The 23,871-nt window shown below is 38.8% G+C and overlaps 1 protein-coding gene and 1 non-coding gene across 2 annotated transcripts in view; one reads left to right on the top strand and one right to left on the bottom strand.

Moving 5' to 3' along the window:
• The window catches only part of LOC145909732 (uncharacterized), a 247,822-nt gene that overhangs the window by 20,392 nt on the left and 203,559 nt on the right, over positions 1-23,871 (top strand). The window lies entirely within an intron of this gene.
• On the bottom strand, positions 3,964-4,037 carry Trnat-agu (transfer RNA threonine (anticodon AGU)). Its single transcript has one exon. It is a non-coding gene; the product is annotated as a tRNA-Thr (tRNA).

Genomic DNA, 23,871 nt, shown 5'->3' with positions numbered 1-23,871 from the left:
ACGATCTTTGTTTGAAACCTGATCAGTATTTTTCGCAAATTTACAAACTGAACGAGTAGTAGCTTTGTCTAAATTGCTTTATGACGTATGAAACAAACTTTTTACAGCATTGTTTTCGGAGCGGAAATGTATTGTCAGACATTTATTACGTCATAATCAGTTAAAACAAACCTGCACACCCGTTGAGCAATCCAACTGATACATTTATTTGCCTGTTGTTATCTTTCATTTAAGCTTTAAAACAAACATGAATTTTATAAAGTACGCGTTCATTTTTCTCCGCTAACTTTTCGATTGGCAGTGGATTTTCAAGAATTCCGTATACCAATTCAAACAAAGTACGACACGTATGGCGTGATTCGTACTTAACAAAAATACGTATAACTGCACCAACATTGGTTGTTTCTTAACATAATGTATGTGGGAAATGTTGGATCTATCACTCCGCTACATAACACGATGTAGGCGAATGTTGCTGCCCCTGTATTTGTTGCAATTCATGATATCAGATAAAATAAATTCCACGAATATAACACGGTCGTGGTTACATGTTGGAGTTTGATTGTGAACCAAGATATTAACGAACAGCAAGCCAGGATTGTTGGAAATATTTACAATAAGCAGAAAAATGAGTAACAGAACATTGCAATGCAGGGCACTAAAATGTGTCGGCGCGAGAACATGGAAATCACATTTGGGTTGTATCAAACATTTATGATGGACAACCCTTAGTTTTGAAGCAAAAGATAGCGTTTGTGATCATTATTGTTATTTAAGGGTATCTCCCTACACTGATATGGACTTTATGTGCTGCACTGACATTGCCTCAGGTCGTTCACACTGACACGAAGTCGAGTCGTTTGTTAAAAGTTAAACAAGGAAATAAATATGTTGTGGGGATTCATCACGAGAGCCCAATCTACACCGGACTTTACAAAAACCAAGTCTATCCCGAACATGGGCTGATGACGTATGTGCAAGCTGTTGCAATCAACGCAATAAGCAGTGGCAGCTATATCACAGTGCGATTTGAGGTTCAAAATTTGGTCGTCGACTTACCCAAAATGAATAATTAGATTTCACAACACGCTTTGCAGGATGAAAACTTACAAGTTACGATTAATTGAACACCACTGTGTTCATCATCAGTGTCAAGTAAGAGTGAGTTGTAGCAAGGTGTGCGCAGAGGTAGGCAGGTAACTGAACAGACAAAAACAATGAAACACGTGACAGACGCCACTCGAAGGCCCACGGCCGTGACGTCATCATTTGGACTGCACTGAGGACCTGCGTGTTGACAAGAACTTGTTACACAATTTACCATCAAACCTTTCCCATGCTGTAAATACTTGCGATAAATTGGCGTGAATGCATTTTTGGGGTTTATCGGAGAAAGCCAAACTGAACTGAATCAAATTTTCTGTCATCCTCGAATCGGAAATTAACTGTCAAATCGGATGGATCAATATTTACATGGATTATTAACATAAAGCATCGAAACGGTTGCATGCAATATTACAACAACGACACGATATACTAGGAATGATAAAACGGAATATGTTGTCAATATCTAATTGACACGTTGACATAATTCTATTGAAGAAGTGGCATCCGAAACACACAAAGTGTAATAATAAGTAGTGTCGACGTCATATTTGCAATTATTATGTTGTGTTTTTCTGGCATCAACCGTGTATTTTTTAACGTCGGATAATTATCACGCTGTAAACCAAGTTCAATTCATTTACGGCGAACGTGCTATTCGTTCGTTGACACTTCCAGCAACAAGCCGCCTTTTTAAATGAGTCACGTGGTAATCCGAACTCAAATAACCCGGTATGCATTTTCTGTATAGGCCACATGTATTTTGCGTAAAAAAGATGCGAAGGGACAGAGGACAAAGGACATATAGGACAGAGACTTTTTGTACGCGTGGTTTGTAACGTGTTATTGTTAATCCTCGTGCGCTTGTTTATTATGTATTAAACTGATCGATTGACTTTGGGTCTGATAGCAGCCTTTTTATCAGGAGTCAGATATACGTCAGTGTTATTATTTGTGTAGACGTTTTAAGTAACACCCTACAAATACCATGGTAATAACAAACATGCAGGAAGGTGACGTTCGCTATTAACACAAAAATAGTAAAGATTTGAGGAATAAATTCGGTTTGGTATAATTGCTTTCATGTTATTTACGATTTAAAGCCTTTATCAAAACTGGTAAAAGTATTAACAATGTCTCTCAATAATTGTAAATCAACACAACGTTGCCATGGTAACTAACGACGCAATGTTAATTTTCGTCACTTAAACCTCCCCAACATTTATTCGCATTTCACTTTCATCTTAGAGCTCATGATTTTTTCATATGATCTCTTCCAATCCAACCAACTCATAGTGTTGAAAAGAGTAGAAGTTCTCGACCACAGACCATTGAGACGGGCATATGAACAAGCACGATGCTACCAAGCTCCAACAGCAGTCACAGCACAATTACCTCCTGGCCACCTGCAATTATAATTAAGTCGTCAATATAAACAGAATAGCCCATACAGTGCTGGAAAACTCCATGTAAACGTTTCGATAGTTTTCTACAACCATTATCAATACAAATGAAGGCGGATCGGCAAAAATGGTACGGTTGCGAAGTTATAGAAAAAGGCGTGGAATTAAATAAGCGCGATTGTTAAGAATGGAGCCGAACAGAGTTTCCTGTGGTAGTGATAGGTAAAAACAAATTAAAGGCACTGTGCAGGATAAACAAAAAAAACATAAAAATAAAGAAATAAAAAGAATAAAAATTAAAAAACATTATAAAATACACGGTTTATATATTAAAAAGTCGTAGTGGCACAGAGGATGTGTCGGCATTTAAAAGCGGCCTAAAATTTTGGATGTGGATAGTTTCCAAGAAAGATAAGCACCGCTTTCCTTCAGTCTGTCCAAGGATGGTTGGGTTATTAAAGTCGATCCTGTGTGATGGATTTGACACAAGATGTTGACAAACCTCCGACGACGGGCTCGTCATATGCTCTTTGAGTCTCGTGATGAGGTGGCGTTTTGTCTGGCCGATATATGACGAACCGCAGGAGCACGTGACGCGGTAGACAACGTTGGATCTGGTTAGCGTTGGTTCCCGGTCTTTTAGAGGAAATAAGGTGCCAAGCTTGGTGCTATCAAAGAAGAGACGCAGTTGTGTGTTGCCTTGTGTGAGCTGGGTGACATTGTGCGAATTTCCTTTGATAGGTGTTTTGAAGCAAGGCCGAGATAAGGAAGTCGTATAAGCAGGTGTTGCTGGGGTTGCTTTGTGGTCTCTTTAACCTGGGTTTGGGTGTGATGCTTCTGTAGGAAAGTATAAACACAACGGTCCAGAAAAGCCGTAGGGTAGCCATTGGATCGCAGGGTGGTCTTTATTGCCTTAAATTCCTCGTGCACGAGTTGAATATGATAATTACGATCAATTTTAATGGACTGTCACATGCTGAGAGGCATTTAACTCCGAAGTAAACGCGAGGCATGAACTTCATTAAGAACAGCACCTTCAACACGGGAAGTGAAAGTTCGTAATGCCAAAAATTCAGAACTATCAAGTATTTTGTCGCATAACATAATCTTTATTAGGCGGCAGACTCAGTGTGAGTTTTGCATATTATTCAAGCGGAGTTCGCCTTCTTTTTTTTTGTGATTGATTTTTTTCAAAGTATCAAATATTCGTTGTCACGCAGAAAAAAGCGTTTTTATGATTATAGCGTTATAAACAAACATACTTCGGTGCATGCAGAAGTAATGCCATGCTTTCGCATAGCAAGGCAGGATCGCCCCACTGCACAGTCCCTTTATATTTGGCGATCGCACTTCTAATATTCTAATCATAAGGTTCACTGGCTTCGCAGCCAAGGCATTACAGCCAAGCTGGATCTGCCATTTTTCCAGACAAGTCGGAGCGAAATCTGAAAAATCAAGCTCCCGGTGAGGTTTGAACTCACGACCCTGGGCTAACTACGCCCAACGCTCTACCAACTGAGCTACAGGAGCTCAGTGGTTTCACTGGGGTATATTGTGGCCAAGGTATACTGGTGCGCAAGCGCACAACTTGTCAGGCGACCTTCACATACGGTGATGGAGATCCTCTATTTTTGCAAACAACATTTTTTGCAGCTTTTCACAAACTACGCAAAAGCACTGATGTTTTCACAACAACAAAAAAACACCAAGCCTTTTCAGGTGAACCTTGAACTTATTTATAATTTTTTTAAAAGAATCTGCATTTTGTAATCACGAATTTAACAACTATAAACTCCAGCGTATAACTGACCACAATATTGGACGCATGCTAAACATAGATAACTTATTGTGGTGCAAGTGCAAAAGCCATTGCAAACAACTATATGGCAGATCTTTGAGCGCCTGGCAAATTTATAAAGTGATTCACGATCCAAAGCACTCACGAACAAGTCACGAAACTAGGGTCTGGAAACATTTCGAAATCATGAGGTTTTTGGACTTACCACAAAGATCGTTTTCTGCCGGGAAATTTTGCATTGAAATGTAAGACATAAGCAAAACACAGATCAAAATATTCAGATTCTTTCCCGACAAGACTTGTCATTTTTCCTTCTGAAACATTATCGCCCTGACATCAACCCGGCCCTACTTTAGTCAAGTCGGTCACTGAGCACTCTATGAAAAAGACATTTCAAATGTTGGTGCATTGTCGGTGATCGTAGAATGAGGCTGTCCGAAAGGCGATAAATTTCACTCTATAACCTTCATTGTTGCAAAATGTCCGGAATAAAGTTACGTTTTTGTTGTGCCAGAAGAACAGAAATTACAATATGCATGGCAGCAACAGAAACATTATAACGGCCATTGTTGTTTGAAAGCTAATTGCTTGGGTCCCTTCTAATCCAAGGTTACGTCGTACAAGCATCAATGAAGACCAACCAGCTATAAACCATTAATTTTACAGCATGGTCGACATACATACCACTCCATAGCTTCTCAGTCAAAATCCATGAAACTTTTAATAACATGTATGACCCTTAATGTGCGTCCGCGTCGCACTCAGCACAGACAAAACATATAATTTTTTAACATTTTTGCTGTAAAATGACGACGATAACACGTTAATAAAGCCTGAGCGCAACCAAAGTGTGTTTTCAATAAAATACGTTGGAAAATCACTACGTAAAATCTATAATAAAAATATCCGATCTTTCATACCACTTGCTCAAATGACAATTATAATCAGCTAAAATAAACTGTTACCACATTCATGTTACTTTACAGTAAACAATTTGTCTTCTCGTCTGCATTTCACATCAAGAATGATTGTGGTTACAATCGAAACGTCTGTATGAAATTTAATTTCGTAGCAGCTACATAGAATATATTGTTTGTTTCAAAATTACAATCTGTTTATTCACTCAACAACATTGCTGAAACGAACAATTGCATCCTCTAGATGTCGCCTTTGTCTTAATGTTAAAAAATATTTCCATGGTTAAGGTTTCGGTGAGTATATTGGTAAGATCAGTGCCCAACCTCTTCAGCTCGCAATTTCATCGGTTTATGTTTTCGCGGTCCACTTTGAGATGCATTCGTCAATATTTTACTACTATGAGATTGGGTTTTAAACAGGTTTTTTTTAATAAGCAACATTCTGTATAATTGTGGGTTATAACAATGGTAACTTTCGAGAGAACTTTGCAGATCACCAGTGAGTAAAATACAAGTATTGGATTGGGCTATGATTGAACTTCATCAGTTTGTCGCTGCTGAAATTCCCCTCATAACTGGTGGGTCGTCATAATTATACCTCTGACACGATTGAACACGCAATCTGTTTCCATGTTTTCGAACGTTTTGCCTCGAATGATAAACAATGGAATGAAAGGTTGGATACCGCACACACTTTTATGGAGAAGGTAATTGCAATCAACAAGCCTCACAGCGCGTTTGCAACACATTTTCCGTTGAGCGGACGTCGCCGAATGGGATCCAAAATATTTTGCGTTAAAATCAACGGAAGTACTGTGTAAAGTGAGTCGTCTCATACACGTTGCAATTGGTTCGACTGAAGCACACGCTTTGCTAGTTTCGCAATAACAGTCCAGCATTGAATCGGTTGTGCGTCAATTGTGTTTCTGATTTGATTAGAAACCACGCCAGTTTCGGCAAGTTGTCGTGTCCGTATGTACTCGGCAAGGAAGGAGCTTTGAGAGCGATTGCCAGACGTTTTTTGTTGGAAATAAAGCAGTTGTTTTCTGTTTTATTCAAAACATTTTGCGTTAAAATCAACAGAGTTGCTTTGTGTCGTTAGGCATCTCTAACACGTTGCAATGTTGCAGTGTGCAATCAAAAAATATTCAGTAAAGTTTGGACACAAAACCGAGATAATTTGATGGTGAGTTGACCACAGAAATCCCCACGCATAATTGTCGTCGCTTTTCTTTTAGAATTAGATGGAAAAAAAACATGTGTTTCAAGTTATTGCTTGTTGCGTTTAGTATATTAAATATTATAACACCGGAACATATGAGTGAAGTTTGTAGCGGTTGGGATGTTATAGTGGATAAATATATTCATTTTGGAAATCGACGTTTTGTTTTCCCAGGGACTTTATTTTCTAGGAGGCGATGTCGTGTAGAATTGGACAATTGATCAAGCGCCCGACCCATATAACAAGAAGAAAACCTGATCGGGATTCGTGGCCAGGATATCCTGGGTTCAAATCCCGGTGTGGTAAAAAAAAAAAATAAAAAAAAAAAATAAATAAATAAATGCGTCTCTAATATATTCCTTTCGATAAACCTCAGCGGTCACCGACTTAAAATTGCAGCCTTTGCTAAGATTACGAAGTTTTTGCAAAAACTCGTCCAGAGATTGACCTTGTTCTTGTCGTGTTGTAACTAATATATGACGAGCAAATATTTCATTCGGAGTTTTCACATATAGCCGTTGCAAAACGTTTATAGCATCGTCGTAGGTTTCCACGTCTTCAATATACTCGTACACGTTATGTAATACACAGTTGGTTAGACGTTTCAACTTATCTAGAGTCTGATCCTCTCGAAGTCCAGCAGAGATTTCATCGGTGTAGTTCTCGAATGTCTTCCCTCCAGTGCTACCATTCTTTTGCTGCACTTGGTGAATTTATGTCCAAATCCAATCGTGCTGGTTTCATTGATGCATCCATATCATATAACAGTGACTTAAATTGTTATGATGTTAATTGTTTATTTTATGCATGATGCTTTAAGTCACTGTAAGTAAGGAACAACTGCAAAAGTCAAGAGAAAATAGTACATACGCCTGGACAAGAACGAAAAACCACACTAACAGAACACGTGCGCGACAACACACAGTCAATCACTCACGCAAGCGTAGAGCGCGCAAGGGTCAGGGCAACTTGCGTACCGCCATTGGCTCATGCATATTAAGACAAGTCTTGTCTAAATTTCACAACATGGTCTTTCATATCACTTGCTCTAATCTCAATTATAATCAGCTAAAATAAACTGTTACAACATTCATGTTACTTTACAGCAACAATTTGTCTTCTCGTCTGCATTTCACATCGAGAATGATTGTGGTTACAATCGAAACGTCTGTATGAAATTGAATTACGTAGCAACTACATAGGATATATTGCTTGTTTTAAAATTATAATCTGTTTATTCACTCAACAACATTGTTGAAACGAACAATTGCATCCTCTAGATGTCGCCTTTGTATCAATGTTAAAAAATATTTCCATGGTTAAGGTTTCGGTGAGAATATTGGTAAGATCAGTGCCTAACCTCTTCAGCTCGCAATTTCATCGGTTTATGTTTTCGCGGTCCACTTTGAGATGCATGCGTCAATATTTTACTACTATGAGATTGGGTTTTAAACAGTTTTTTTTTAATACGCAACTTTCTGTATAATTCTGGGTTATAACAATGGTAACTTTCGAGAGAACTTTGCAGACCAGCAGTGAGTCAAATACAAGTATTGGATTGGGCTATGATTAAACTTCATCAGTTTGTAGCAGCTGAAATTCCCCTTATAACTGGTAGGTTGTTATGCTTGTACCTCTGACACTATTGAACACGCAATGTGTTTCCATGTATTCGAACGTTTTGTCTCGAATGATAAACAATGGAATGAAAGGTTGGATACCGCACACACTTTTATGGAGAAGGTAATTGCAATCAACAAGCCTCACAGCGCGTTTGCAACACATTTTCCGTTGAGCGGACGTCTCCGAGTGGGATCCAAAATATTTTGCGTTAAAATCAACGGAAGTACTGCGTAAAGTGAGTCGTCTCATACACGTTGCAATTGGTTCGACTGAAGCACACGCTTTGCTAGTTTCGCAATAACAGTCCAGCATTGAATCGGTTGTGCGCAAATTGTGTTTCTGATTTGATTAGAAACCACGCCAGTTTCGGCAAGTTGTCGTGTCCGTATGTTCTCGGCAAGGAAGGAGCTTTGAATGCGATTGCCAGACGTTTTTTGTTGAAAATAACGCAGCTGTTTTCTGTTTTGATTCAAAACATTTTGCGTTAAAATCAACTGCTGTGTGTCGTTAGGCATCTCTAACACGTTGCAATGTTGCTGTGTGCAATCAAAAATATTCAGTAGAGGTTGGAACACAAAACCGAGGAAATTTGATGGTGAGTTGACCATAGAAATCCCCACGCATAATTATCATTGCTTTTTTTTCAAAATTAGTTAAAAAACACATGTGTTTCAAGTTATTGCTTGTTGCGTTTTGTATATTAAATATCATAACACCGGAGCAAAAAAGGGTAAGGTTTGTAGCGGTTGGGATGTTTCGGTGGATAAATATATACATTTTGCACATCCACGTTTTGTTTTCCCAGGGACTTTATTTTGTAGGAGGCGCTGTTGTATAGAATTGGACAATATTCCGCTAATAAATGCGTCTCTAACATATTCTTGTCGATAAACCTCAGCGGTCACCGACTTAAAATTGCAGTCTTTGCTGAGATTACGAAGTTTTTGCAAAAACTCGTCCAGAGATTGACCTTGTTCTTGTCGTGTTGTAACTAATATATGACGAGCAAATATTTCATTCGGAGTTTTCACATATGTTGCGTATTCGAATATTAAACATATTGTTGCGTATTCGAATATTAAATATTATAACACCGGAGCATATGAGTGAAGTTTGTAGCGGTTGGGATGTTTTTGTGGATAAATACATTCATTTTACACATCCACGTTTTGTTTTCCCAGGGAGTTTGCATTGGCTCGTGTTCAGCCTGCGTTGATTTAAACAGACGTCCGTTGACTGTGAAAGAGATTTATTCAATCAAATATACACAATATCTTGTACGATTACAACTTAACTGATCAATGAGAGCTGCTGTAAACATGTGTAATGATACCGAATTCAGTTACACAAAGACCAAAATGATTGCATACCTTCTATTAGTCAACCCTGTTCAATGGGTGGGAAATGGAACAAAGCTTAACACACAACGCTGCCGGGCCAAATGCACATAGACTACAAGTTAAATTGTCTTTCCGAGCAGTACTTTTGCATCGTTTGCTGAACGTAAGAAATTCTTGTTAGACCACCGTGGTACACCTGTTTCACCGAATAGCCAACGGTTAGTTTGGCAGCCAACCTCAAGGATATTTAAAGCAAAGTGTGAATTTCATTAGAAAGCAGAAGAAGTGCAGGTTTTTACGCAAAGACTTCGAGCCAGTTGATTATGATAAGTATTGTTCTTATTACTAATCTTCACGAAGTGTTTGTAGAAACACAAATGTTTGAGTCAATGGTGGTTGCGTGCGTCTCAACACATCAGTATTACAACCCCTGTACAAGCGAGTGCAATAGTAGACTGCATATATCAGGGAAATCTTTTTCAACGTTTGTCATAATTTGGATTTTTTAATTTCACACAATGACGTTTGTTTCACAGGATGTCTTTGAGACGTGTGAAAGACAGTGGATTAAAAACTGTCATATTTAAATAACAAAATATAAAGGAAGAAAGCCTAAAATCCATATGTTAGTGCGGCAATATGTGGATATGTTTAATTGCCGCCTAGGGGGTGCGGATTTAAACCTATATGAAGTAGAAAGGTTGCTTAAACTAGACTTCTCTCTTCTGTGAAATAAATATATTCATTTTGATTTCCGTTTCTATAAAACGTCTGCAAATATTTTTGTTGCAGGGTTAGGATATTTTGCTGTGATTTAAACCAGCTTATTTGCAAACAAACTGTTTAATCTCATACAGGTATGGGTAGTTTGGCTGCAATAAATCTATGTCAACAAACATTATATCATAAAGTCGTTGGCTTTGCAGAAGAGGTTTGTTGATTTGAGGGTGAATTGAAGACGGATCAGTGCAGGTTCTGTCGTGTTGAATCCAGACCAAAAATGGGAGCAAGGTTTGTGAGCTATTTAAACTATCTCCAAGTTAATAAATAGCCACATTTTGCGCGATAATAATAAAAATAAATATTCTCCCTGGTCAAACCATGCGCGGGTATTTTTAACTAATTAATGTTGTTATTTCTCTGCAAAGTCTTATCATGGCTGGGACTAGGGTTTGTTGAGGTTAAACTCTGGCTAGAATGTGAATCAAAGTGAATAATCAATTTGTCTCATAAACTTGCCCGGTGTCTCGCGCTTCGCCAGTCGCACTGTGAGTGCAGGACGAAATTTTGGTCCGTTCATATCGCGCAAGAATAATGCCAAGTCACAATCTGACATCTGGTTATAAACGGTTGCTCACAATATTTGCCGGGCCTTCGTATGCGCTGGAAATCTGACGGATCGGCTGGAGTTTATTAAGCGTGGTTTAAAGTATTTATATCCGATAAACGGTTGAACCAGTGTGGTGATTAAACTTTTGTTTTGCCAAAAATAACAATGATTGTCGAGATTTGGCGAAAACTACTGAATATTTATTCTAAACGTTTGAGCGACAAGCTTATGAGAATAAAAAGAAAACAGAAAAAAAAGACGACAGTTTACATAAAAAGCCAAAGAAATTTTGGCGGTTACCATTTAGCTTAAATAACCTTGCAGTGTTCCTTGGGCATAAAGTTTTTAAAACTCTACTAAAATCAATGATGACGTCATTCCCCTGATTTAGAGAAATACATCATTGCAATATATAAACTCTTTGTGTTTTTATCAGGTATTGGTTGAGAGTGGTTGAAATCCTGCTCTCATTCATCACAATTGCTTCAGCAGTGTATAAAGGTGGCGAAAGTAAGTATTTTGTTACAAATCATAAACTCTCAATTAAGTTAATATATTCGTTAGTTTTCCAAATTTTGATGGATATCAAATCGATTTAGGTTCATGTGTTTTGTGCAGGGTTCACTTGCGATGATGGGAGGGAGGTGTGGGCTGGGTGGTTTTGTGATGGTGATAGTTTCCGAGGTTGCAGGGACGGAAGTGATGAGAAACCTGACAACTTTCCCACTTATCCTGAAAACCTCACCGGTACTTACATGAGGTGAAAGCACTTAAATATGTTCCCTACATTCGTTGTATTAGTGTTGACCAACCAATAGAGGATGTTATCAGGGTTTGACTTTAATTGAAATAAACAATTTTGAACAGTTTATAATAAAGTCGGGTCAAATAAGGCAATTTCAAAACCCCACATGTTCAGAAGTGTTTTTAATTAATTGTTGAAAGGAAATTATTGATTGCGAAACACTCCCACGTAACAATAATGTTATTGAGGCACGAATTGGCCAGTTGGTGGCGCAAAGAGTTAATCTAAGATAAGTAAATGTTTATATCAGGGGTGGCCAACACGTTGATCGCATCACAGTTTGCGTTGACTTTACAAAATTTTAAATAAACGTAATCGTCAATCTTTTTGCATAATTTACCGAGAAAACTAAAAGTTTTAGGTTCGCCTGTTTAACACATTGTTTTCAAAATGAGCATTGTTACCAAACACGTAGCACATTGTTACGTAACACGTGGCATTATTACCTCACACGTGGTATTTTTCGTCAATACGAAGAAGCAACATTCAGTGCCTTTACAACTGGTTTCCTCAGTGAAACATTTTTGACGCAGAACGAAAGTTAAAATATTTTTAGTAATGTAGGAGGTATAAATACGTTACAATCACAACGCATTTACTTCCAAAAGTAATTGACTATTATAGCGCATGAAAAGTGTGTACCCACTTACAACAGGCACGTATTTAATGTTATTCTGATTTACTTTCTTGTAAATTCAGTACCTGGCGCACATACCGACGTAAAAGCTTTTGTTTGTGAAATGCGTACTTTATTTCTTCGGTAATCCAACACAACTACGCGAACTACCTTAAATGCGACGCCGCAGAAACCCCACGTAGGTTTTCTGCCCAACTCGATCTCAAGCAGCAAACATGGTTCTGCGAAAATATACAGGAAACTTCACCAAAATTCGACCACCTTTTAAATATTCCCGTCGCATGTGAGTCGAGACAGATGTGAGACAGATGGCCACTGTTTCATTTCTTTTTCTCGGAAAACTAATCCGCCACCACGAATATCACACAAAAAATTACACAAAGGAATAGAAACAGAAATAATTTAAACGATGGCAAAAAACGGAAAACACATGTTACATAATATTACATTGAAAGAAAAATGTGGGAGAAGAGTAAAGAGGATAGAAACGGAAACGCCAGAAAGAGGAAGTTATGTTAAACGTGAAGAACAAAAAAAACAAGTTAAGTAATGTCACAGGGTTAACTTTTGCGGATGTAAGAATGGGGTGGAGGAAAGCATAATTAATTTATATTTATAGAATGTTTGACATCGGCCAGGACGCCTTCAGGAAAGGTGTTGTTCCTGTTCCGCTGGATTACGAGCTTAAGTTGATGGACGGTTTAAGGGACTGGATTAGGTGTTGGGGATCTTGTTCAATGGGCGGGGGTCATTGCGGATTCAGTTACGGGTTTCCTAATGGTATGGCAACATAGAGTTGTTCAGAAGGGTTGTGGCGTGGGGTGTGTTAGGTTGTGGGAGTTTGGGAAAGTTAAGAAGAAGTGCGTTGAGGGTGTTTTTTACCAGGGTTATAAGATATGGATGGATGGGCAGTTGTGAAATAGGTGTTTAAAGATTTCAAGTGTGTGTGCAGAAGTGAGTTCAAGAATGTGTTTTCAGTAGTAGGTGTTTGCAATATTGTTTTGAAGGAGAGTGTGAGGTCAGCAAAGAGGGGGGGATGTTGACCCCGTCGTAACAACCAATCCCTGTAGAGGCACCGAGTTTAAGAGGATTGGACCGGAAGTCCTAAATGCACACACGTGTGTACGAAGTAGGCGCCATTGTCAAAAACTATAACAAAAGAACAAGATATTGGCTGATTAAAAACAGGTTGTGTTGAATTCATTTAGCATTATTGCCTTGTAATTATTGCCATATTACACACAACTTTCTTATCATGCATTAGAATATAACATGTGCTACATGTTCAACTAATCAATAAACACTGGCAGTTTGTGCTGTAACAACGGGATGGGCTTCATCCGGAGCCCAGTCGTCACAGCGGTATTTTGAATGTACTTTGCCACATAGACATTTAAGATGCTTGCCTGATGTTGCGTATGTAGTGTGGCAGTACGGTGTTTTCTTCCATTTGCGAGACCGCATTTCGGTAATGCCGTCGTCCCGCATGGTTGACTTTGGGGTGGATGTGGCAACTGGTTGCGTGGATGCTTCAGTAGGAACCACTGGAGTTGTTGGCGGTATCTTACCGAGATTTGAACCCATGATGGGATACGAGTCGGGCTTCTGTCGTTTGGACGAGCGAAGCTGCGATCGCCTCTGAGGTCTTAATCTAATGGGCGAGTACTGATGCTTGTATTATCTCTCTTGCCACCGTACACATTATGGTCATCTTAAGTCCTTTCATCAACTCAAAAAGTTCGTTCTCAGGGTTAAAGCGGACTTTTGGTCAACAGTTTACAGCTCACAGAATTTATAATATTGGCTTCAATTTGCTTTCTATTAGTTTTTTTCGGCAGATGTTACGCGAAATTATTGTGAAGTCATAGATTGTGTATTGTTATTCACACATCTACATACACAATCGTGCATGACTAGTTGGCATTAATCTGGTTTATTTAAAACCAAACCTAACATTTACAGATAATCCGCCATGACGACTCTTCATGTTTTAAACATTTACAAACAAAAATTTCCCGAAACTATTGTTATATGACATAATACATTGCTATTGTTACAGTTGCGACAACAAGTTTGACTCACAGGATTCAAACCAAGTATGCGCCCTAAGAGTGAAGGAGTTTTGCAAAGGAATCATCCAATGTGTTGGGAAAACGCTGTGTGACATCTGCCCCTCCCACTTCCAGTGTCCGAATTCAGCTTGTTGGAAACGTTCGACTGTTTGTGATGGCGATCCTTGCAATGACTGCCCAGCTTTCCAACACTGGAATAATGGATATGGGTTCAAATGTGTTCGGAATGGCAGGAATTGCAATCTTCCGCAGATGTTTCTATGGGACGGCATTGCCGATTGTGATGATAAATCTGATTTGTGTTACACCTCGGAGAATGGAGATGTCAGGTATTTCGTTTTTGATTGTGTTTTGCATATGCGTACTTGCCAGCACTGACCCAGGCTAACCTCTCCCTCTGTGCTCCGGATCTTAATATTATTCGGCGTCACTCTTCCTAATGCAGTGAAAACGGAAATACTGAAACATTTGCAAAGATGAATGTAGTTTTAGTGAAATGAGCTTAGTGTTTTTATGGCTATAAATGTTAAGAAGAACGGCGATAACTGCTTGCGTGTGGTAAAATATTGCTTCTGTAAACAAATTTATTATTGCAGAGATATTCGTAATACATCATCCCTGAAAGAAGGATTGTGTTTCCAATGTAAAAATGACTCCATGATCATCTCAAGGTCAAGTGTTTGTGATGACGTCATAGATTGCCCTGATATGAGTGATGAATGCAATTGTGATGGAAAATTCCATGAGCAATGCATCAAGAACACGAAAGTGTATTTTGGGTAGGTTTGAAAAGACCTTTTATTTCGTTGATGGAAATAAACTATCATGTTTATTTAGTTCAAAACCACGTTGTAATTGTTTCGACAACAATGGAGTCTGTTACAACACATTGGATCAAACCAACATTTCCTGTAACTCAAAAAATGAAATCTGCGACAAGCTCGCTCATTGTTTGGGGAATTCCCCATGTGAGTACCTCTGCCCCTCCCACTTCCAGTGTCCGAATTCAGCTTGTTGGAAACGTTCGACTGTTTGTGATGGCGATCCTTGCAATGACTGCCCAGCTTTCCAACACTGGAATAATGGACATGGATTCCAATGTGTTCGGAATGGCAGGAATTGCAATCTTCCGCAGATGTTTCTATGGGACGGCATTGCCGATTGTGATGATAAATCTGATTTGTGTTACACCTCGGAGAATGGAGATGCCAGGTACTGATGAAACGTTGTGGTTGGTTGAAAGTATCTTCCAGTTAAGATAAGACAGAATGGACTTGTAATGTTACAATATAAATAACCTCGTGTCAAACGCAGTTTATTGTAAAGAAAACATGTTTCGCTAAAAGCATCATCAGTTCTTATTCAAATAGAATGGACTTCATTTGCAGAGACATTCGAAGTTCTCAGACATTTAATCATCGTTCATGTTTTCAATGTACAAATGACCCAATGATCATCTCAAAGTCAAATGTGTGTGATGACGTCACCGACTGTCCGGATAAAAGTGATGAATGTTTTTGTCAAAGTGGGAAAACCAAAGATTGTGGCAAATTTCATTAGTAAGAGATAAAGCTTAGTTTATTCTTTGGATTGAAACCACTGACATCCATTGCGTAACTAGGAATCTATGACTTGCAATAGTGTAAGATGTGTTAAGTGTCTGTAAATACTACATGACTTGTTTTCATTGCCACGACTCATAAACTAATGCAGGTGTTAAGGATGTGTTTCGCCGCTGCAGGAAAAATACACATTCCTTAAAGGCCCGTTAACACACGAACACAGTTTGGAACGGCACAGCACAGTCTGGCACACACGGTGTTTACACTACTGGAATAATCGAACACGAAACCGACAAGTGCAAATGACAAGTTACGTTGATAATTTTTAAGGACTCTTGCCTTGCATTTCTCGGCCCTGCCAGCGTTATTATAGGCACAAATTGAAGTTGTTGCTATTGGCTGTACATATTCTTCAACAAAAGGCATGTACTGTGTTACTTACTAAAGACATGTACTGTGTTACATACTTAAGCCATGTACTGTGTTACATACTTACGGCATGTGCTGTGTTACATACTTAAGGAATGTACTGTGTTACATACTTAAGGCATGTGCTGTGTTACATACTTAAGGCATGTGCTGTGTTACATACTGAAGGCATGTGCTGTGTTACATACTTAAGGCATGTGCTGTGTTACATACTTACGGCATGTGCTGTGTTACATACTTAAGGAATGTACTGTGTTACATACTTAAGCCATGTACTGTGTTACATACTTACGGCATGTGCTGTGTTACATACTTAAGGCAGTTACTGTTTTACAATTTTTTTGCGACGCAAGGTAGCACTACAGATAATCAAAACAAAGATGGTAAAATTTAAACAGGACAATGGTTTTCCATAGCAACATCCCGCTGAGATGCCGTTCCACACACCACTTTGTAATTCAGTTACGGCACCATTTCGTGCGCTCAAAACAATCGCTCACATGTCAAACGCGGTCACATCACACAACCATAAACCAAAATAATATACGTCCGACATTTTTAGGCAGTCGCCTTGCACTTTCGCATCAATGTGTGCTGAAATGTGCCCAACTGTGCCCGAATTGATGCTCGTCGAGCAAAAGCGAGCACATCCTAGCACAGACCGGCACATCCCATCCCAGCACAACTCAGCACGCGCGCACAATAAAACAAACACGGAATCGTCTGTAGTGTAAACGGGCCTTTACTGTTATGACATCATAAAGATGTTTTGGGCCTTGATTACAAAGTATTTGTAATCGAAAAAGACTTTAAATGCAAGTCATCGCATATCTAGGCACTACAAGCCACCAAACTTTGTGACGTAACAGTGTTTCAATAATGGGCAACCAAGCATGGGAAATTTGCTTTGTACCAAGTTGACAGTTTTATTTGTTGGGTTAAAGTGGTTTCAATATGTTTGGGTTCTTCAGCTACCGTGTTTTAAAACCAATTAGGATAAAGCGAATCTTTGGTATTGTTTATATTTCTTGACATACTATTGATGTTATCACAAGAGAACAAATCCAGCGTGAGGCATTTTTGCTTCAGTGGAGTGCAGCAGGTGTTTGGAGGTCAAACTTCCTTTCGTAATTTTGGTTCAGTTCTGAGCTGAATTCCCCTGTATGGGTTTCAAAAATGTTTGTTTAATTACTACAGGAGTCGCAAGTAAATATCATCTGCATTCAATTTGAGATTTTAAATATAAAATAAACACGAAACAGTCAAATATTTTCAGTGTGGATGAGGAAGTGAAGAACGACTGCTCAACAACAACAACCAACTACATACAGGGGGAGTGGTGGTGTGAGGTAAGTGAGAATACATAACTTCCTTTTAGTCGGAAGTCAGTTCACCAGACTAAATGAAAATGGTTTAGTTGTTTACGTACATTTGTAGGTTCTTACCAACACATTGTACTTACTCACTTGCTGGACAAACTCCAGTTTAAACAAACGTTTGCAACAATGTTTACGCAGTCGAACACAATGAATATTTTTTACCTTCATGCTTTGGTGCCTGTAGTTTTCTAAACTACTGTGGAACAAACCAACAATCAGAGACATGAACCGAGTTACAACCAATGTTCTGGTTTTGCAATTAAAGTTGTTCGTTTCAAAGCGAACTAATCCACGAAGCACAATGAAAAGATTTTTTAATTCTTCATTCTTATATGATCAAAGAACGTCACACTGCGCAATTACATGAATACCTGTGTCTCGAAGATGTTTGTGTTAGATACGACAATGTCACAGTACCGAGACCATCCATTTATTCCAATCAAAAATTTTCCTGTCTATGGCGCCATCGCGATCACTTCAAACACTATTGCATGTAAAAAGATTACGTTGTACAGACGTTGTAATATACTGGTGGGCAACGTTGACTGACATCATCACAATAACCACACTACACCTACTTCGTTGCTAAGAAACGCAGGGTTCAATTAATTCCTCCAAAGCGCGTTGTATTCGGCTGCTCTAGGGTGGATATGACTTCCGTCGCATCTCGCTTTGCCATAATCTTTACGGAAGATGTACGAACCCGGAAAAGGTTGAGCCATCGTAATACCGAACTTCACCGTCGTAGCAAACATCCCAGTAATATCGTTACTGTTTGTAATTTACTTAATTTTGAAAGCTCAAAGTTTGGAATACCATCCCATTGCTCAAAACCAACTATGGGATGTAGTGGGGAGTAAAACTGGCTTCGCATGCAAGATTGCTTATCTGAAACATTGAAAAAAAATTTCAAAGTTTTATTTTGCAAAAATTCGAACAAGACTTCAATACCAATGTGATTAGTAAATCAAATCTGGATCAAAAAAACCAAAGGCCCCTGGCAGGCTGTCGATCGCACACCGTATCAATAATAATGTATTAAAATCCAAACACAGCAATCTTCAGACAGCTCAGATCGATTTATTTAGAGAAAAATATATTTCGCCTAAAAATGGAGAAACTGATGATGCCGTTTTAGGCGAAATATATTTTTCTCTAAATAAATCGATCTGAGCTGTCTGAAGATTGCTGTGTTTGGATTTTAATACATTATTAAGACTTCAATACGTGATAATAATTATTAACAAATTCCTATTACATTACTAAAGAAATACCTTCAAGGTCGTTAACAGTTAGAACTCGTGCTTGTACCGAGTTTCCACAGACAATTATTGTGCAAAGTTGACAGCGTGGAATTTATGTGGTGTTTGGGTTGCACTAAACGACATGTAGTACTGATTTGTGATACCTACATGTTTAACAATTGCCACAAAAATAAGAGGCAGAATTTTGTGGGTACTTAAAGTACTTCGACCACGGCGAGAGTTTGAAAGAGGAGTCGCGTGAAAAGTCAATTTCGTCGTCACATTCCACACGTTTAAGATTTAATTCTCGCTTTTGTCACAAATTGTATTTGTTCGTCAAGCTTATTTTGCCATATTCTTTGTTTTTTACCTGGTTGATGTAAAAACTATAACAAAACTTTTGAGAAATAAACATGTTGTAATGCATGACAATCACATCGTGATCACATTCCCAGGTATAAAAATCCCGAACAAGTTTGCTATCATGACGTTTGTTCCTGTCAGTGTTTTGTGGGACGTTTCTAGGTGTCCCACATGGCCACTGTTACCTGACAAATTGAGTTTGCAAGGATTTATTTTCTACCTGGACCCGGACCCCGCAGTAACGGTTTACCACTGAAGCTAAAGTCTCTCTCGCTAAATACGCTTTTCTTTAATAAACAGGCTAAAATGACGGTAAAACGTGCATATACTCAGTAAAAACCAAATTGTAAATTAACCAATCAACGGTTTTTCATGAAATCAATGAGGCGTTACGGGACGACGTGGCAAACGTAGAAAAACAAATAAAGTGTGAAAATAAAGTGTGAGAAAAGATGAAAACATAAACAAAAGTGCGATGTGATGTGCGCATATATGTAATGAACAGTGATTTAAATAAACGACGCAGGTGAACAAAAAAAGCATAAAGACAAGAGTTAGTGCTGTGTGTCATGTGTCTTTTACGCCACACAAGCAAAAAGTTTAAGGTCACTGCTGAATTGTCGCCACCGGATTCACGGATTTGTGGCAGAGAAATCTGTTTGAAAACTTGCTAATGATAAAACCTCATGTAACAGCCACGAAATCCTGACAAGCGTTACAATAACTAATAAAAGATTCGTTTAAAATAATAACCAAAATATTCCTTCCATCATGAGCAACAAATTGTTCGCACAAAAACATACCAGGAACCACGTGATGTGTTTTGCACAGGGTTGGTGGTGGTGGACGATCGACAACAAACAACTGTGCGATGGGAGGCGGGATTGCGGGGGTTGGCTAACCAACTTAAAAACAGGTCAATACTTCGACCACGATGAAGATCCTCAACTTTGCAAACATCGGAAATACTGCGACACAAAAGACGGACTTCTCAATATTCCTATGTCCAAAGTATGCGACGGTTTCATTGATTGCAAGGATGAAAGTGACGAATATCCAGAAGAATTGTGCACAAAGGAAGGAAGATTCTACTGTCCAACGTTAAATGGAGCCAAAGTAAAGTTATTTTTTGTCAACAAAAAACCACAAAAAATTCAAGACACATTAATTGCAAGAATTAGAGCAAAATCGCTTCAAAACTGTATATTGACTTTAAAAGTCAAATAGTTATCGGTGTCTGTTGTTCAGTATTGTTTGTCATAATGTCCTTTGTTGAATGTTTCGCACACAGTTAACCACAAAGACGGTTTAAGTATTTCCCAGATTTCTGTGACAGATTTCTGTCAACGCATCGGATGTTTGTGACCTCACAATTAACTGCGATAATCAAAGTGACGAAATAAACTGCACAAAGGACGGGAGGTTTTATTGCGAAAACAAAGATCCATTGTTCGTTAGGAAAGAGAAGGTAAACACATGTTAACATTATTTAAGTTTTGTTTCCTGTAGCAAAGATGTTTTGATTCCGTGCATGTTATTATTGTGACCGAAATTAATTCAGCGAACCCGAATTCGGACTAAAGTTATTGGGAGGGCGGGTATGGAAGTTGTAGGTTTTGAAATTTGGAAAGACCTTTTCTCCGTTTCTAGCGCCTAATTTCCCAACCTCAACTACGGTAAACGCTCAGTTCACCCTGTACTAACGACTTACCGTCAACACAAAAGTTGGGAGCCGCACTACAGATGCGGATTTCATAATTAAATAAAGTTACGTCAATATGAAAGAGACTTTAAAAGCGCCCAATGTTAAAAGGACGAATACCAGTCTACCAATTAGTTCTTATTTTTCTCGCCACCTTTCTGGCCAATTAACGCGTCACACGCCTTCCACGTATACAAAACTACACATGTACATTGCAGTACACATTTTTTGTCTAATTTCCATAGTTCCGTTGTTCACCAATTACATACAAAACAGTAATTTCGCATTGTGCTGTTTACAGACGCCAATATGACCAACTTAACTACAAAGTTTTCTTTAATTTACTCCACATAGAAATTCAATGGAGTCGGCGACTGCTCTGATTGGTCAGACGAGTGTCCAACAAATACAAAAGTGATCAATGAAAACATATTTTCATCACGATACGAGTTGATTGCAAACCCATTTCTACGAGCCATTGTGTGGATAATGGGGATGCTCGCCATTGCCGGAAATTTGGTAAAATAAACAAAGTTTGTTTAGTCTTGGTTGCACAATAAGAACACGTGTTATATTCCTTTAATATGTTTCAAGGTTGTCATGGCGATGGAAGGTAAAACGTTGGCGACGACAGAATCACAATCTGCTGCATTTCGCACAAACCATCTGCTTGTTTTGAATCTATCCGTTTCCGATCTACTAATGGGAGTTTATCTGATCATGCTGGGCGCCGCTGGTGTCAGATACTCCGGAAATTATTGTGCCAATGACCTTATATGGAGATCAAGCGGAAGTTGCACCACAATGGGGGTATTGGTTTTGCTTTCAAGCGAAACCTCGGTGTTTACAATGGTTCTGTTGACCATATTCCGACTTTATGCTGTGAAAAACGTAAGTGAAACAATTTTATTTGGGTAAGTCAGCTATTGCCAACTTCGTTGAACCGGTGACGACCCTTTCCAAAATTTTACGACAACTTTCTCTCTGGAAATCTTTTGTCTCCAGAAACCTATTTATTTTCACACTCACAGATATCGCTAGAATCTAAGACTGACATGAGAAACGAAACTAAAAGGAATATTGTTAAAATGACGCAGTTTTGCCCAATTTGGGAACTACAGGGTAGAGAAAGAAGGAGCAATTTCCAGTCCGATGGGATTCGAACTGACAACTGTGCACATCCCTCGATTTGAAACGAACGCCGAGCTTGCAAACTTATTACTTTTAATGAAAACACGTCAATGTTTTCTTTTGTTTCAGCCACTCGATACATCCTTAAAACCGGAATTGAAAACAGTCATCCTTTCCATTATCCTCTCCTGGGCATTCTCGTTTACAATTGCTTTTATTCCACTCACAACTCAACTTCAACATTTGTTCGAAACCAAAGCTTGGATGAATGAGAATCCGTTTTTTGACAATGTTGCAGTCGACTTCTCTAGTAGGAAATTGTCGTTAATGTTGGTGGTGAAACCAGTTTCGAATGACACTAGCGCTGCGTATACAGGCATGAATAACTTCATGGATCGATTTGTAACTTTCCAACACAACTTCACAAGCAACGATTCCCAAGTACACAACACTGCCATCATGCGAGTGAATGATGCTAATTCCTGGATGGATTTTATGGATATTCTTGAGGATTACAATTACACTGAGCTATTTGATATTTCTGGATATTTGGGGTACGTTTTTATACTCGCAAAATCTTCAATTTTGTCGCCCCAAAAATATCTGTGTGTAGATATTACAGCAGCAGCAGCGTTTGCATTAGCAAACTGTATGTAACGACCAACGACAAGGTATGGGGATATTCCATTGCCATTATTACTCTTAACTACATGGCCTTCATGTTCATGGCAATTACATATTTGTGGATTTACAAAAAGACAACTGCCAGTGCCAGGAAAGTGAACGAGAGATCAAGAGATGGAAGGGCGGCAAGACAAAACAAAGGTAACCGAAATCCTTTTTGCAAACATATTATTCCAGAAATGCTGTTTGTTTCGGCAGAAATGCAAAAGAAAATCCTCCGACTGATAACTACCGATTTTCTCTGCTGGTTTCCAATTTCAATCATGGCATTTGTAAACTTCGGTGGAATCCCTATGCCTCCAGTGATGTACGCTGTGTCAGCAATCATCCTACTCCCCATCAACAGCTCTCTAAATCCCCTCATCTACTCCAACGCACCGAAACTGCTTTATGATAGAGTCCGGGATGGCCTACGTCCCGTTTTCAGGCCTCAACCACAGGAACAGGAAAATGTGGTTGTGGTTGCTAACCGACAAAACTTACATGTGGTTGAAGCAGAAACCGCTCTGTAAATAAACCTTGGGTTTGGTTTTGTGCAAAATATGAAGTACTTTTTTCTGACATCGAATTGACAGAACCGACTCCATACGCTTACCTTCCATGTGTGGAATTCTTTTTGTGATGGCAGAGTAATTCCAACACAAAATTGATATTTCAAATGACATTTTTGTTTTTCTTGTCTCTGTTAATGACCGGTCATGCTTTTTAGTTGTGTTTTGTGAGTATTCATTTTTTATACCATGGTTTGAGTCACGTGATGAGTTGGGTGCACTCGTCATGCAACACATGGACATTCTTGTTATGTGTGAGTGTTGGAACGCTTGACATCATCTTGGGTAGAATCATTTGGGACATTACAATGATGCGGGATTCCCCTTGCTTCCAGTGACTTCCCCACTTTATTTTGTTTTCTATCGAATTGGAGAAACATTTGAGTGCATTTGTGGCGTGCAAATTACCAACCATCGTATGAGATGAAACATGATGAAGTTGGAACATAATGAGGATGAAATCAGTGTGTTTAACGACGAAAATAAACTTATCATGTCGCTGGATGATCGTTTACTTGTAAATATGATGTTGGAAACATTCCATGCAATCAACTCATGGAATACAAACTATCGAA

Source organism: Ascidia mentula, chromosome 7 (genome assembly GCF_947561715.1).
Source record: "Ascidia mentula chromosome 7, kaAscMent1.1, whole genome shotgun sequence".
In the NCBI taxonomy this organism is placed as follows: domain Eukaryota; kingdom Metazoa; phylum Chordata; class Ascidiacea; order Phlebobranchia; family Ascidiidae; genus Ascidia; species Ascidia mentula.
Note: the sequence above shows the minus strand (reverse complement) of the source record. Positions and strands in the feature narration are given on the sequence as shown.